This window comes from Dipodomys ordii, unplaced genomic scaffold (genome assembly GCF_000151885.1).
Source record: "Dipodomys ordii isolate 6190 unplaced genomic scaffold, Dord_2.0 Scaffold23, whole genome shotgun sequence".
Taxonomy (NCBI): Eukaryota; Metazoa; Chordata; class Mammalia; order Rodentia; family Heteromyidae; genus Dipodomys; species Dipodomys ordii.
In genome coordinates this window covers 2,463,764-2,481,587 of record NW_012267239.1, presented here as the reverse complement: position 1 = coordinate 2,481,587, position 17,824 = coordinate 2,463,764, and the positions used below count along the sequence as shown (strand labels likewise).

General features: G+C 40.9%; 1 long non-coding RNA gene across 1 annotated transcript; it reads left to right on the top strand.

Moving 5' to 3' along the window:
- The first annotated feature begins 324 nt into the window (after positions 1 to 324).
- On the top strand, positions 325 to 5,849 carry LOC105984267. The gene is made up of 2 exons (XR_001174983.1): positions 325 to 1,043; positions 2,443 to 5,849. It is a non-coding gene; the product is annotated as an uncharacterized LOC105984267 (long non-coding RNA).
- The last annotated feature ends 11,975 nt before the right edge of the window (positions 5,850 to 17,824 follow it).

Sequence of the window (17,824 nt, the reverse complement as noted above, 5' to 3'; positions counted from 1 at the left end):
AAACTGGCAGCCTGAATAGACTCAAATTATTATCACAGAATATGATAGGGTGTTCTTGTGGGTGTATCCCTTATACAGTTCGCTCTCAGGAGTCAGGAGATTGTCTTTGCCAGGAAACTATATTATCAGTGATTATTAGTCAGGTTTTTGTTTTTTGCTTAACACAGTTATCACCCATCAATCTCTAAGCCAGGCTTCTCAAGCATTATTAGTATATGTCAAGCAGCTGATATACTGACAGCAAACCTACTTCATTATCAAAATCTTGTGTTTGTAATTCCATGCATTTTTGTCCCTGTTTTTTCCCCTTCCTCTTCTAGTCCTGTACCTCCTGATTGCTGAATGTGCACTTGGACCTTCTGATGACCTGCCTTCTGCTATTCCATCAGCCTGTAGACCTGGTGTCTGGATTTTTGCCCAGGATGATTCCTACCACCTTACTACTGAAGAAGACACCATTCCAGTGGACCACTGTGACCCAAAAGGCATTCAGCCATCATGATGTGGCCTTTACCTCCACTCCTGTCCTTACTACCCAGATTCAGCACAGCCCTTTATAATGCAAGAGTTCTCAAGCCAAATAGCTAAAGCTATTTTATCACAACAAAGGCCTAGTTTGTTCCCCTAAATATATGTTTCATTTCTTCAGTTGAAGCCTGCAGAGACACGTAGTATGGACCAGGGGACTTTTCATTATCAGTATATTCTGAAGAAAGGCAACCTCTCTTTGAGAACATTGGACCATACCCCACAATCTCAAATATGAAGTTCATGAATTAATTAGGAACACATCAAGACTGGATCCTGATCTTTTTCTACGTCACTTCTGTAGTAGCCTACTGAATGATAAAGCAGATATTCTGATTCATTGGGATCAAAACAAAGACACAGTGAACTCCTAGCATCATCTTTGGGATTACTCAGGAACCAGAACGTTTCATACAAATATAAGAAATTCTACCAAGGAATCCCTTAACCTAACAGCATTTCACAAGGCTCCAGTCAGAAAAGGCTACTTGATACATCAAGATAGACCCTATATGGTAATCCCCTCTTGTTTATTTAGCACTTTACAGTTTCAGAGCACTTTTACATTTTATTTCTATAATCACGGTAGCCTAACCCTTTTTTAAATGAGGGAATAGAAATTTAAGATATTACACAATTGTACAAGGTTCCAACATGGTAGAGACAAGGCCTTCTGACTCCTAGTCCAGTGTTGCCCTTGACATTAAGTAAGCTGTCTCCTTACAGTGTTAAAATGAGGGATTGGGAACTGGTAGAATTTTGCAACTTCCTAATCTGTGTAGGGTGTTATAAATGTAATCATGTGATTTAGATTAAGTTTGCATGGCAGCCTATAGAAGCAGACTGTTCCCATGGTGTTAGATTGTGCAGTCAAATCAGCACATGTTCACCAAATAAGACTATGTGAAACAGAACCACTTTTAGATCCTTTTCCCATTTTCATTATTTTTCTCAAGGATGGCCTATTAGAGATCCCTGTTTATAAAACTTTAAGTTTTATTAGTGCTCCTGGACACCAAGAGGTTATAATATTCTGCCCCCATTTATAGAAAATGAGCCATCCATTTTTTTTAAATATCTGTGTATGTACCATAAGTAGAGAATTTCTGTTAGCCAATAAGGTGGCTAACATACTGTAATATATGTCCCTTTCCCAAACCTCAAGTACAGTGTGATATTTTAAAGGATCTCAGAGGGCTTGCACCAAAAAGTTGCATTTAGTTGTTTAGCCCATTACCTCCTGTTTCAAATACAGATTGCTAATTTTTTTTATTTTGAGCATTCCTTTTCATAGAAGGGGAAACTGCTTTAGAGCAGCATACCCAATACTTCCTGATTAACAACAGGTTGACCTGGAGACCTCATAATAAATACAATGTCTTTGAAACCCCCTCTTCTCATAACTTGTCATTAACTGCTTTGCTTTTGGAACTGGGGATGGGGTGGGAAATTCTGTCTCCAGATTAGGTGAGTTCCATGACATTTAGCAATATACTCCCTAGGATTAAGATGTAAACTTTAAGGGTATTGCGTCTCAGGTGAGTGAGGAGGTTGGAAAGGGGAGATAAGGGGGAGAGGTGAGAAGGTATGTCTAGAATTTTAGAGTTGTAACTCATTATTGCTTAAGAGAAGTTGTCCAGCCATGGACTTCTTGAAGTAGTATTTCCAAAGAAACAAGTGAATTTTGTACCTATTTTTAAAGATCCATTGCTATAGAAATTTAAAGCCAATAGTTTTGTTGTATTAGGCATTTAAGTCCAACTGCAGGCAATCAAAAAATTTATATAAAGCAGACTTGAAATTTTAATTTCAGTCTATATCGTTATCTACATCAGGGAAAAATAGGAAATCCCCTGTCTTACAGGCTTTGCTTACCCTCTTTCTGGTTTGTGTGACCTATTTTTTGTATTTCAGCATTTTGTGAACAACTTATTCTTAGATCATTGGTTTTCCAAAAGCTTTGTGGCCATGAAGCCCTTTGAACACTATGTGGAAGCCCAGAGTAACAGTGAAGCTTCTCTGGATGACGTGGTGAAGCAGGAGTGGGGTCTGCCACAGCCATCACCACCCTGGTGACACCTACAGGGACTTCTTTACAACTTCTAGGATTCTTCAGGACACAGTTGGAAAGCCACTGCCCTAGACAACATATTTGACCGGAATGGCATTCTGATCTTTTATGTACCTCTATTCAGTATAGTTTGTATTAAGTTGATACAGAACATTTTTAGAAATACTTAACTGTGTGTGAACTTAGAAAAGTATAAGAAGATGGGCATACCCTTACCCCAGAGAATGGGCATATGGGCTGAAAGTGGCGTCAAGCAACCTTCACTACTAGCACTCTACCCCAGATGGACTTAGAGTGACTCCTGGAATTGGATATATCCAGAAAGAAATCCATAAGTACCCTACACTGACAAACCCACTAAACAATTTGCACAGACTCCAAATGTACTAGTGGTACTTGAATACATGACTTTGAAGTCTCGAATCCTCCTCGGATATACAAATTGCCTACAAGCTGGTATTGAAGCTGATGCCACATTGAGACCATCTTAGAACAACTTAAACATTTGACCTCTCATCATTGGCCATGGTACTCCAAAGGCTAACTGTTAATTATGAAAGCAGAATTCAAATCCTGGCCAACATTCCCTAAAGAAGCTCAGTACCTGGTGGTTATTCATCTTAAAGTACAAATCCATATATGGTTCAGTCATAGTTAAGGACACTGCTTCTTGGTTTCAGTTTACTGTTTCCAGGATAAATGAGCTAATAGCCTTTAAAAACAAAACAGTTCCTGTCATGTCTGCCTATTCTTCAGAATTATGACTCCTCATCTCTATACATAATACTGAATCCTGAAGATAACAACCTTTCTTATAAATCTGATTTAAACTATAGCCTTTTAAAAAAAGAAACTGGTACCATCAGCTATATGTGACAGTGATAGTTGGCCATGACTGCATACTTGCTTGGCACCTCAAACAATATGTTGTCTACCTTTTTGCTGGAAATGCAGATTGACTTGGGGGAAAAAAATCTACAAAGATGGCAGCTAAGGATTTTATCAGTCTCAAGAGCTTCTGTCCTTGTGGATCTTTTGTTGGAAGCACATCTTTCTCAATACTGTTGATCTACACTGATTTCTAGAGAGCCTGACTTTCATTTTTGACTATGAAATACTCTTAGGCACTAAGACAACTTATTTCTGTAGAAAGGATTCACTTCCTGAACTCCCAGATCATCGTGAAAAAGGAGACTTCTGTTTGTGTCTTGAGAAAATCTCATTCCTTTACAGTCAATTTAAGGACCAGCTATCTTCACCTAATCTAATGAATGCACTGGTTAATGGAAATGGTTTCTTTATCTCTTTGTCTTTTTGCATGATTTACTCTACAGATGATCAAATAAGGCTTAGGGCTGGTTCCTCAAGACTGCTGTCCCTCAGCAGAATAGAATCTGGATGACTTTTCTGTTTATATATATACAACTATTGCTAATAAAGAAGAAATCAGCAACCAGCTTACTCTTCTACTGTCTCAAAATTGTCAGCTGTTTTTCCCCCTCTGCTTCTTCCTGTTCTTACAGAAAGATAATGTTCTACACTGCCAGTCATTCCCTCTGATCCCACCATATTCAGTGGTCAAAATGAGGAACTTAAGAGGAAGATCATCTCAGTCTAATGTAAGCTGTACATAAGAATTGGTGACTGAATAAACAAAAAAGCCTAAAACCTTAAGGCAAAAGACCTAGGGGCTTGCCTACTGTCTCCATGCCTCAGATCTCTTCTAAAGCTCTCAACCGTGCCATCCAACCAGTCTGAGGCCTTGACTTGCTTGTAAAATGGTTCTTGGAGATAGGCTTAGTTACAGAAGATGAAGACTTGATTACCAAAGAAAGTAGAGCCAATTTTGACAAACCTGGCCCTACCGACCCTGTTGCTCCCAGATGTAGCATAAACTCCTAAACAGAACCTCTAGTCTGGATTGAGAACATGGCCGCCTTCTTGAGCTGACAGTTCTTGGGCACATACGCAGGAAAATACAAGCTGCTGTCACTAGCCCTTCACAATCAGAAAATTATATCCAGAGTAAGTCCTGTTTGTTTACTCTGGAGTACCCAAGATGAACATTAATTTATAGGGCTTCATTATTATTAATCTACCTATTGTCAGATTATATCTTGGTTATTGGTATGGCTGGTCCTACCCTGCTGAAATTGTCCTGCTTGTCTATTAACCTGAATCAGCTCTTAACCTGCCTTTTTTTAACATGTTGCTGCAATCCAACTGGCCTTGAGAAGACAACAACTGATTTCAGCCTATCTTGTGCCCAATTCCACCAAGGATTTCTGAACAAGAAGCAACCTACACCTCACCCGGCCAGAACTTAATATTCACAACAATAAGGACATTGCTGTTAAGTAGAAAGTAAGTCTTATGCTTAATCATTTTCAGCACCTGGGACAGCTACCAAATTGGGAAGGAGTACAATGGATTGAAAGCAGAGTCCCATTTCTTCTGCAGTAATTGAAAAGTGATTGATTCATCTGGATTCACAAAAATTGTACCAGTTCAACTTGGCAGAAGACTAACAGGAAAACAAGAACGTTTCCACTGAACTCCATTTACAACTGACACAGCCTCACAGAACTATTTGCTAGTGTGAGGCTAGCTGTCCCGTTTTATAACACCCAGGCAGAAACTCTCACACTCAGTTGTTTGCTTGTGCTGAGAGACTGTGGTGTGATCCCCAAGTACGCTCTTCAACATGAGTATTCCTTCCCAGTGGACTTTAGCTAGGCTTCCTGAGGTCAGAACAAAACATCCCTCAAAATTGTTTTAGAAAGATTCCACTACTAAGGAAATAATGCTAGCTGTTATCACTGAACAGTCAGAAATTGGGCTTCAGTATCTGGGCTTATCATGGACATTCTTTTTTTTTTTTGCCCAGCATCCATTCCATCTCGTCGTGACAACTCCTTGATGTTTCTCAGAACTGTTTCTTCCCATTTTGACTCAAGTTTGTCCAGTGATACTCAGCCCTAGGAAGTTTACTGAACTATGGGAGAGAAACTCTCTTTACTGAGGATGTTTTAGCTTTGTTGGATGAAAAAACTCAAACCAGTTTGTCAGTATGTTGAATGAGCCAGTCAGAAAACAAAGCCAGTGCAGAGGGAAACAGAGCCAAAAGATGAAGAGACTTGAGTCCTGGTGACAATGTGTATACCGCTGGATCCAGCTGTGCCTGAAGCTAGTATATCCCCTGGACTTTTCAGTTATGTGAACCAATAAATACCCTTTTTTGCTTAAGCTACTTTGAGTTGGGTTTCTGTTACTTGGAACTGAGTCTTAACTGGTATTTACCAACTTCAAAAATAGGTCTAAATACTAAAATCGGGGTAATGGTCACACAAATGTATTTCTAAAGAAAACAAGAAGCATAAAAATTACATGGTAGAAAATTCAGTGAAGGACTGGTTGAGAAAGATAACAGTTCAGACATAAGGAAATCTACATTGCCATGATAAATTAAGTGAAACACAATATTGATAGAAAAGTATATAGTATGAACTCCAAATAATGTGCATGCATGTTTGTAAATGCATAGAAAGTCAGTGGCTTTGACCAGTAGATTATATGTATGTCAACTTTATACACTTCTGTATTTGAAAAGATGCCATACAGAACACTTTTAAACTTTATTTAAAAAGAATTTGCCAGGCACTATTGTCTCACACCTACAATCCTACTTACTGAGGATCACGGTTCAAAGCAAGCCAGGGCAAAAGAGTCTGTGAGACTCATCTACAATAAACTACTCAGAAAGAGCACTACTCAGAAGTGGTGCTGTGGCTCAAGTGGTAGAACACCAGCCTTGAGCAAAAGAAGCTCGGGCAGCATCCAGGCCCTGATTTCAAGCCTCAGCACCAACACACACACACAATTTTAAAGCATGTATGTGTGTGTGTGGTATGTAATGTTTACTCTGTGACCTTGGCAAGTTGCTTATTAACCCTGAGCCCGTTTTGATCAAATGATCAAAAACACCCTCCTTCAAGGCTTGGGGTGTGGCTATGTGGTAAAGCACCTGACTATCAAATGCCCAGAGCTCAGACCCTGTACCACCAAAAGAAATTTTTTTTATTTAAAAGGGATAGAAGTGTGGCTCAAGTGGTAGAATATTTACTTAGCAAGTGCAAACCCAGTACCAGTACCAATTTTTTTTTTTGGGGTCCAGTAGTGGGCCTGAACTCTGGGCCTGGGCACTGTCCCTCAGCTCTTCAGCTCAAGACTAGCGCTCTACCACTTGAGCCACAGCATCACTTCCGGCTTTTTTCTTTTTGCTTATGTGGTGCTGAGGAATCGAACCCAGAGTCTCAAGCATGCAAGGCAAGCACTCTACCACCGAGCCACCTTCCCAGCCCAGTACCAATCTTTTTTTAAACCTATTTTCATGCTAATGACTATTAAGATATTCATCTATAATTCTAGGTGACATTGCAACACTTTGAAGAACTCAGCTCAGAAACTGTTCCTGAATTTTTTAAGCATGTCTTTCAAATGCTAGTATTCAGGTTACAAAGCCTTATGATTTCAGTGTTTATAGAAGATTATTTCAGTTCTCAAGTAGCCACATTAGGCATTGAGAAAGAAGTCACTTTTGTTTTTAATACTGTAGTTACTATGATGTCCTTACACTGAAAATCAATAAACTTTTCTAAACCTATTGCATGTGCATCTTGCCCTGCTCCAACTTGCAGCACATAAGGCAACCCCCACTAGCATCTTCCCTAAGGGTTGTGACAAAGCCATTTTCATCCCAAGTTCTTGGCTATTGCTGCAATTCAGTGTCTTCCCAACACTTAAATGGTGTGATGGACATTAGTTGCTTTGGCCTGCTCAGATCATTTCCCTTTCCCCAGTCCACCTTTGAAAGCTACTCCTTACTGTTCTGTGTGGTTTTGGTGGATATATAGGTTAGGGTATTCTGGCTAAGGTTTGAGCAATTCAGGCTTGTCCTATTAAAATCCCACACTTACCAGGACTTTGAAACTTAGAGAAGCTGGAAATGTGGCTTAGTGGTAGAGTGCTTGCCTAGCATGCATGAGGCCCTGGGTTCAATTCCTCAGTACTACATAAAAAACGAATTTTAGCAGGGTGATAGAAGTGACACAAGTTAATTCTGATAGCTGTGTCTCTGTTCTGGGACCTGATTATCTAGTTTTTCCCCCTTAACTGTAGTCCACTGGATGTTCTTACAAGTCTTTGTCAACCACAATGGGTTTCTATTGCTTGAAACCAGATCAATTCCACAAGTTGATAGCAGAGAGTTAAAAAATAGTCTTCACAGCTTCAGGAAACAAAAGAGGATCTGGAATTGATTGTTACCCAGTGATGGAATCAAAAGGATCAGTAACTTGCTCTGTGCCCGGTAGTGGCCACAGTCTATTGTGATGAAACAGCTAACAGTCTCCCCTCCCTTCTTCATGCAGATTCAAGTGCCAAACATAGAGCAGGGTTGGTCACTTGGATCCCATTGGATAATTCAAACAAGAAGAACCAGCTCAAACCTAAAAACTTAAAGCAGAAAATAAGGGCTGGGAAGGTGGCTCCGTGGTAGAGTGCTTGCCTTGCATGCCTGAGGCCCTGGGTTCAATTCCTCAGCACCACATAAGCAAAAATGAAAAAAGCCGGAAGTGGCGCTGTGGCTCAAGTGGTAGAGCACTAGCCTTGAGCTGAAGAGCTGAGGGACAGTGCCCAGGCCCAGGGTTCAGGCCCCACAACTGGACCCAAAAAAAAAAAAAAAAAAAGAAAGCAGAAAATAAGACCCAGGGCCTTTTTGTCTAGGTTGTGTGAATTCCTATGTGCTTGAGTCCAAACTAGTACTTGGAGATTAATGTTGCAAATCGCTAAATTATGTTAGTCTAATTTGGAGCATTACTAAAATCTCTTCTGAGAATCAGAAAATAGTGTTGGTATTTGGGTGCACTCAGAAAACCTGGAGAACCTCAACCTTGAAAACATCTCAGGAATGAAAGTTTGGTGTCAAAAATCCTTGACAAATTTTATATATGTTACATATAATTAAAATGTATGTATGTGTGTCTAATCATATATGTGAAGATAAACTGTAGCTACACTCCTGGTCTGCTAACAAAAATAAAATACTCTTCATCCCATTTCTCATACTCAAACACCTAATTCATGTTTGCTCAAAATTTACTCCCTTTCAGGTATTGATTTCCTTTCTTGGTAGAAGGTTCCACGATCGATGCTGTTTCTCAGACCAGAATACAGCAATTTTCATGCTTTTTTCTCTTACCTCATACATCACTATTAGGTACTAAGTTCTTTTGGTGTTCTATATACTTGAAAAACATCTTTGCTTCTATCACTGTAAGCATTATGCCCACCTTTGGTCCTCAGCTCCACACAGACCTGCTGGCTACTTCCGCTCTCCATCTGGACCCACTTGAACTCCCATCTACCTCACTTCCTACCCCCCAGACCCTGCTGCTACCTAGACAGTGGAGGCTGCCATGTGCTTGTGCTCTCTCTCTCTCTCTCTCTCTCTCTCTCTCTCTCTCTCTCTCAGGCAAATATGGCTCCTCTAATAAACCTTGTAATAATTCTCCTGTGCCTGCCTGCCTCTGCATGGTCCCCTGGCATGGATGTGATGGATCCTTTCAATCAGTCCATCTAAGGGAATATTTGTTGCTAGGACTATGCATTGTCTTTTAATGGTCTCCCTGGGCTAATGTCCTTGTACAGTCTGTGCTCTCTGGAGCAGGGAGAGTTGTCTTTGATACACAAATCTGATTGTGTCACTTCTCTGCTTAGAACCTTCCCATAGATCCTTGGTTTCATAATAAAATCTTAAGTATATTCTGGTTGCAAGGGTCATTGTTATCTTAACTTTCCAAGTCTCATCTTTCACCACTTCAAATGGGAGTGACTCCATTTTGTATGTTGGAATTTCCTGTAATATTTTATTTGAAAGAAGAATTCCAATCTTTTTTTAGAAAAAAAATAGGGGACAGTCCTATTTAAAAAAAAAATAGGATGGTGGTGGCTCATGCCTGTAATCCTAGGTACTCAGGAGGCTGAGATTAGTCAGGGCAGGAAAGTCCATGAGACTTTTTTTTTTTTTTTTAATGTACTGAGGAATCTAACCCAGGGCTTCATGCATGCTAGGCAAGCACTGTACCACTAACCACAATCCTGGCTTTGAGACTCTTATCTACAATTCACCACCAAAAGGCTAGAAGTGGAGCTGGGGCTCAAGTAGTAGAGCGCTGGCCTTGAGAAGAAGAGTTCATGTTCAGTAACTAGGCCCTGAGTTCAAGCCCCATGATCAACAAAAAAAATAATAAGTTGAAGCCTACTGATTGTTCTGAACAACAGAATATAATTTATTTTCTTTTATACCTCTTACCATGACATCTTCCTCTAAGTCTGATTTGTGTAACAATTTAGGGAGTTGTGGTAGTCACATGCTCAGACATCCTTCAGATCCCTGCTTAACAACATTTTCAAAGCAAGTACCAATAGAACTGCAGCTTTAAGTGATAACATGAGCTATTGGAAGACTAGGTAGGTAGCTGTTATGACCTTGGAAATCTTTCTAAAATTGAACATAGAAGCTGTAAGGGAATTATACATCTATTTGTCTATGTAATAATAGACTGAGGAAGTGGTTCTATTTCTAACAAAAGTAACAGAAAAAAAATAGCCTTTATACAAAGAATTTCTCCAAATTCAGTGATGACAGACATGCATCATTTAGTGACAGGTGTACCTTCTGCAAAATGCATTAAATCGGTTTTGTTATATAGACATCAGAGAGTAAGTATATTTATATAACTAAGACATCTGTGACATCACTAAGCTCATGAACACCATGGTATGTGGTCTTTATTGATGGAAATATGTGGTACATACCTGTAATCACATCATTTATGGCTTGCTCTGTGCTAGGCCTAGTTTCAGGCACTTCATAACTATTTCATTTAACTCTCCAAGTTTACCTTACAAGATAAGTAACATTATCCCTGTTTTATACCTAAATAAACGGGCTCAAGGAGATAGAGTAACTTGCCCGTGTCATACAACAGATGAAGACTGAAAATCTATACTTGAACTAGTATGTTCCTCTGCATTTCTATAAGCACATGTGAAAATAAATAAGATTGAAACGGTCAATGAGATGGAAATCAGAGCCACAAGGTACCACTTATCACCTATCCATCAGATGGCAAAATTTTAAACTGCAGTTACTAGCCAGGCTCTGCTGGTTCATAACCACAATCATAGTTACTCAAGAGATTGAGATCTGGAAGACTACTTTCCAAAGCCAGCTGAGGCAGAAAAGCTCATGAGACATACAAAAAGCTGGACTGGCTCAAATGATAGAGCACCAGCTAATCAAACATGAGGTTCCAAACTCAAGCCCCAGTACCAGCAAAAATAGCAGTTATCTACAGTGTTAGCAAAATGGAGAATAAATGGACCAAATTTGCGTATGTTGTTGGTAGGAATGAGAACTTTTAGGAAAGAACTAGGCAATATTGATTAAAATTTGAAAATATAAATGTCTTAACAGAGCATTCCTATTTTGAAGACTAACACAAAGAGCTAAATGTACCAAGATATAAGGACATTAGTATGAGAAGTTCACTGTGCAGAAAAATGGAAAAGATCTGAAAGTTTTCCAGTGGGGAATGAGTCAGCCAGCCATTAAGCTAACAATATACTCTAGAGTTTTATGTAGCCATTAAGACAAGTAGATCAGATCTCTTAACCTGTGGTATGTCCATGATTTATTTTCTTCAGCGAAAAGAAAATTCAAGAGTAATGTATATCATCTTAACTCATTTTTGCATACATGAAAAACTACAAATATATGTAAATGAAAGAGAAAAACGGGACACATCAGGCTGCTACTGAAATGGAGGAGTTTGAGAAACAATACGTACATGGTTTCTCTGATGTTTTTGTTCTGTTGTGTTATTTTTCTCCAACAGAAAAATTACTGGTTTCTGAAGAAATAGTTTAAACATAATTTTTAGAGCAACTAAATTGTACCTGGACTTTTTCAGATTAGAATATGACAATAAAAGGTCCACAATGGGCTGGGAAGGTAGCTCAGTGGTAGAGTGCTTGCCTTGCATGCATGAGGCCCTGGATTTGATTCCTCAGCACCACATAAGCAGAAAAAGCTGGAAGTGGTGCTGTGGCTTAAGTGGTAGAGCACTAGCCTTGAGCTGAAGAGCTGAGGGACAGCGCCCAGGCCAAGAAGTTCAGGCCTCACGACTGACCTCCCCCCTCCCCCAAAAGGTCCACAAAGAGTATTAATGAAGTCTTTTTTATTCAGTTATCTTTTGAAGATGCTGCATTCCAGTTGATTGGCCCTCAACTTTCTAGTAGGCCACTCCCTACAGCAGAGAAAGAGCTGACCACTAAGGCTCCATATTCTGACAAACACCTGTCATCAATACATATTCTTCCTCAAATAAACTCCACATTTCCCAGCCTCCACAGCAGATTGGTATAACCAGTGTTTTAGAGGTTTCCGGAAAGTCAGAAGCAGAAAATGGAGGTTCTCCAAATGTTGGAGAACCCAGAGTTCTAATATTCAAGAGAGCAAGAAAAGAAGATACCCAAATGGACTGATTCTCTTTTCCTCTTTGTTCTACCTAGGCCCCAGATGATTAAATATGGGTCATCCCTATCTAATCCACTCAGACTGGCAAACTAATCTGTATACATCCTCAGACACAAGTTTATGGCAGAGTGCTGGTGGGTCATGTCATAATCTTGCTTCTCAGGAGATTGAGGTCTGAGGATCACAGTTCAAAGCCAGTCCAGGCAGGAAAGTCCATGAGACTTACCTCCAATAAACTACTCAGAAAAAACAGAAATAGCACTGTGGCCCAAATGGTAGAGTCAAAAGAAGCTCAAGGACAGCGCCCAGGCCCTCAGTTCAGGCCCTCAGTTCAAGCCCCAAGACTGGCAAGTAAATAAATATACTGTTCTACCAGATTTTGTGGTACTCCTTAATCCAGTCCGGTTGACACCTAAAATTAACCAGTACATCCACTGTCTAAATCGTAGCCAAAGAAAGAATGAGCAACTTTTAGGATTAGCTGCTCTAAGAGTCCTGCTTCTTGTGGATCTGATGGTTGTGACTTGAGCATGCCCCTGTTGGACCATGTATCAATGTTGATGGAGACCACATCAGAAGTTCCTCACGAGGGTGGAACCACTCTGCCCACAAATAGTTTGAGATTTCTGAGTCAACTTGCCTTTAGCTGGACTCACTAACAAATGGGTGTTGCCCTTGGTGGACATTGGTTATGAACTAATCATATCTCCCATCATAAATTAACAAACTGGCTCCTTTGATTATTAACTAGACAGCACTCCTCTGTTTCAAGAGGCTCATTGCTATGAATATCTCTTGCTTTCTTCTGCCTTGTATCCATGTCTACGTCTTTTAGTAAATGCATCTAAGTTCCAACCCTCCACTATCTAGCTATATGCTAACTACTCCTTGTTCTAGAGATGAACACAATACTGTTGACTTAGCAGAACATCATAGACCCATTACCAGGATAGTAGAATAAGAAATATGTGATGAAGTAAAGCTAATTTTATGCAAATGGAGCTATTCCAAGAAATGAAACAAGGTATTTAATCCACTAAATTTGTAAGCTAAACCTTGTGTGATTGGCAGCCCTCTTGTTACCCCAAAGTGATTGCCCATTTGAAAATGAAACCTACACAGGAAGCAAAGGGACAGTTTCTAAAGATGTTATTATCTCCTAGCTCTAGCCATGCCTGAAGCTAATCTAATCTTAGATCCTTTGCAAGCCAGTAGAGCCAATTTGCACATATTCAGTGAGTGGTATCTTCATGAAATGGGCAATCCTGATTCAACCATCCTCACTTCAACCAATTAGCAACACTCAACACAATAGTGGGTGTTGGGAAAATAATGTGAGATTCATTTATAAGAGGCCCAAACTTAGAACCTGCCTATTTGGGTAGTGAACCAAGAAAGTTTCTGCACTAGCAAAGCGGTGGACATTAAGCAAACTGACTTTTGAGTGTTTTTTTTTTCATCAAAAGAATAGCATCAGGATGGGGGGGGAGAGGGGGAGTAGCTGAGGAGGTGGGAGGGAAGGGATGGTGGGGAAAAACAAAGGAGGAGGCAACAATGCTGGATAAGAAATGTACTCATTACCTTGCTCATATAACTGTAACCCCTTTATACAGTATTTTTACAATAAAAAACTTAATTTAAAAAAAAGAATAGCATCAATCCATCCCTCAGAGACCGTTGATTTGAAAGTAGGATAGTAGCTGGATACTAGTGGCTTATACCTGTAATCTTAGCTATGCAGGAGGCTGAGATCTAAGGATCCTGGTTCAAAGCCAGCCCTGGCAGGAAAGTTCACAAGACTATTTCCAACTAACCACTACATTTCAGAAGTGGAGCTATGGCCCAAGTAGTATGATGTTAGCCTTGAGTGAAAAAGCTAAGTGACCACACCCAGGCCTTGAATACCAGCACCAAAAATAAAAATAAAAAAGGAAGTTATGGCGAGCATACACATTGTAGGCCCTCAGTCGGTGACAATTGCTAGTAATGTCACTGTGAGATCAGATGCTGGAAGACTCAACTCAGCCCTCAGCTTTCCCTTGCCATCTTTTGAACCTCAGCTTCAATGGCCAATATCCATGCCATGCATACACTCTCACATGCAATCTCTTTTGTAAGAGAAATTCGTTCCTGACAGGAATGCTAGTAACACAAAGCATGTCACATTCTGTTTTTTCTCATAGTCTGAGGCTCGTGGATGCCACCCATGCTACTTGGCCTGTTAGCAAATTGGGTAAGAGGCCTGGATTCAGGAGCAGGGGGAGGCGGGGGCACTGCTGGTAGCTTACACACTCCCCATGGATGAATGAAATACCCACTCAACTGCCTCACATCCAGGACCGGTACACTTATCTGCTCCCTGTTACAGAAACATTAATGAATCAGTAAAAACCAACAAGAGGGTAGAGCTGGGCATAATGGTACACCTGTCAACCAGGCACCACACTTACCATCCTAGCTGACTTCTGAGGATCATGGTTCAAAGCCAGCCTGGGCAGAAAGTCCCATGAGACTCTTATCTCCAATAAACCACCAGAAAACCAGAAGTGGCACAGTGGCACTAGCCTTGAGCTGAAGAGCTCAGAGACAGCTCCCAAACCTTGAGTTCAAACTCCATGAATGACCAAAAAAATATTTTTCTGTTCAAGTGTAATTCTAAACTATTAGAATAGCCCAGAAGACTTCACAGGCTTATCCCAGGTTGCCATCCATATCCAACAGGAAATAGCTGATATGAGAGCTCGTCATTGGATCCACTGGGTAGAGAAGTCAGGCCCATGATCTGCCTCTTGGAGAGGTCTTTGGGGAAGGTTAAGCCTCCATTCTCCTGAGGCAACAGAAGTGGGACCAAAAGAGAGCACTTGGCCTCTAACACAGAGGACTGGGACTTGAGCAGGAGAAGATGGTTGGCCAAAGAAAGAATATAAGTCCAGTGTGATGCAAGACTCAGGAAACACAGCAGGAAGACCATAGACATGTGGGGACAGAGGTTATCAGGCCCAGACCACTGTGATCACAGATATTCGCTGACATGCTCCACGGTGCCAGCCTTCAAGACAGCGTTCAACCCAAACCCTGCCCTCAGAAACCACATCTGGAGTACACTGTGAGTTAAAGCTTATTACCTCATGACAGGCACAGTTATGCTGAAATATATTCTACAATACTCATTTTCCAAAGGGATCATTTAAGGGAGACCACGAGTTGGGAAAGTATATGACAAAGATAGTATGAATCAGCCTACAGTGACACAAACCTGCACACACACGCACACTCTCACATACACTGCAGCTGCTGCCAACACTGATATGACTCCCTCCCCCCACCCCAACCCCTGCTCCCTTCCCATCTTTTTTGGCAGTACTAGGCTTTGAACTCAGTACTGTGCACTTGCTGGGCAGGCACTTTACCACATAAGCCACACCTCCAACCTGCTCAAAGCCAGTTCCACAGACTCTAATAGATGAGCTTCTGAAGAAAGGCATAGCAAAATACGTCTTGTAGGTCCTCCAGAGAAACAAGGTAGACATACATAGACTACTTCCATTCTTTCCTAGCCCAAAGCAAGCACTTCCTCACCCCTAGCCTCTTTGGGGAGACTGCATTATGTCTAACTATGGGAAAAGTTCATGATGAAAAATAACTGCAAAAATCTCAGGAAACCTCAAGTCTATAATAGCAGGCATCCTTGGCTTCAGCCACAACACAAATTGATACCAAGTTGTTCTTAGCTCCTAGCCAAATGGAGTGCTGTTTCTTCTAGCCTGGGGCACCCAAAAAGGGAATAAAGGTCTCCGGCTGTGTTTATGCCTCTGCCTGGATACCTCTCCCAGTTTCTTTTTTCTTTTTTCTGTTTGTGCCAGTAACTGAAGTTTGAGCTCAGGCCATGGATGCTGTCTGACCCTTCGCTTTTACACTCAAGTCTGGTGCTCTACCAATTGAGCCATAGCTCTACTTCTGGATTTGGGGTGGTTACTTGGAGATAAAAGTCTCACAGACTTTATTACCACAGCTGGCTTTGAACTGTGATCCTCAGATCTCAACCTTCTCATTAACTAGGATTGCTGGCATGACCCATGGTTCCTGGTCCCTTTCTTCCTTCCCTCCCTCCTTCTTTCCTTCCCTCCTTCCATCTTTCTTTCATTTCTTCCCTCCTTCCTTCATTCCTGCTGACCTGGCTTCCCTCCTTCCTTCCTTCCTTCCTTCCTTTTTTTCTTCCTCTCTCTTCCTTTTTTCTTTTCTAGTATTCGGGTTTGAATCTAAGGCCTTATTCTTGCTAGGCAAGAGCTCTAAACCCAAGGCCACACTCCCAGCCTATTTTTGCTTTTTTTTTTTTGTCAGCCATGGGGCCTGAACTCTGGGCCTGGGCACTGTCCCTCAGCTCTTCAGCTCAAGGCTAGCGCTCTACCACTTGAGCCACAGCGCCACTTCTGGCTTTTTCGCTTATGTGGTGCTGAGGAATCGAACCCAGGGCCTCATGCATGCAAGGCAAGCGCTCTACCACTGAGCCACCTTCCCAGCCCCAAAACAGTGGTTCTGGTAACCCCAAGTATTTGAGAGGTACTGACAAGGAGGTTTGTAGCTCAAGGCCATCCCCAAGAACTGTTTTTATATATTTTGAAACAAAACCAAAAGATTCTTTTCCAAAAGAATCTTCTAGAAAATTTAGTGTTGGCAGGATTTTTTTTAAGTCAGAAATTTTAAATGTGCTAGGAGGTAGCTAAGGTGAAGCAATGTTATTTTATCTTCAAGTCATAATAATGAGAGCTTACTTCTCTCTAGCTGTTGGTTGTATGTATAAGAAATAAACAAAGGATGTAGCCTATACTGTCTACTGTCTCCTTTAATTACCCCATGAATGAAGTACTCATGTCCTCTTATATATGAGAAACTAAGGCCCAGAGGACTTGAGTATTCTCCTACAGAGAGAAAATCATACATGTCAAATATTCAACTTGACAGACATGAATTCACATCTGTTTGGTGCTAGGATCCATTTATTGGCTGATCAGACTTCTTGAAACAGCACTTTGGAGCAGGTAGAATAGAACACATGAAAACTTCTTGCCTCCGTTTCTTTATGTATAAAAATAAATCCCTGCTGAATATTGACCTAATAATGATTAAATGGAAAACAGCCTATAAAACCCACAGGGCTTGACATATAATACTTATAGAGCCCAGATTACTGGAGTTAATTACAAGTCTTAGCCCGGCCAGCTGAAATCTTAGATCTGTGTGAGTTAGGGAAGGAGGTACCTCTTTCATCATGTTTTCTTTTATGAATGGATGTAAAGAAATCACACAAAAGTAACTGGGGTTCGTGCTATATGTCTGTAATCCCAGCTGCTCAGAAGACAGAGACAGAGGCTCTCTGTCCAAGACCATCCATGGCCAAAAGAACAAAACCGCATCTGAAAAACAAGCAAAAATAAAGGTCTGAGGCATAGCATAAGTGGTAGAGTGTAAGCTGAAGGCCATTTGAATGGCCCCAGTGCCACTAGAAAAGACAAAAAAAAATTCACACAGGGGCTGGGAAGGTGGCTCAGTGGTAGAGCGCTTGCCTTGCATGCATGAGGCCCTGGGTTCGATTCCTCAGCACCACATAAGCAGAAAAAGCCGGA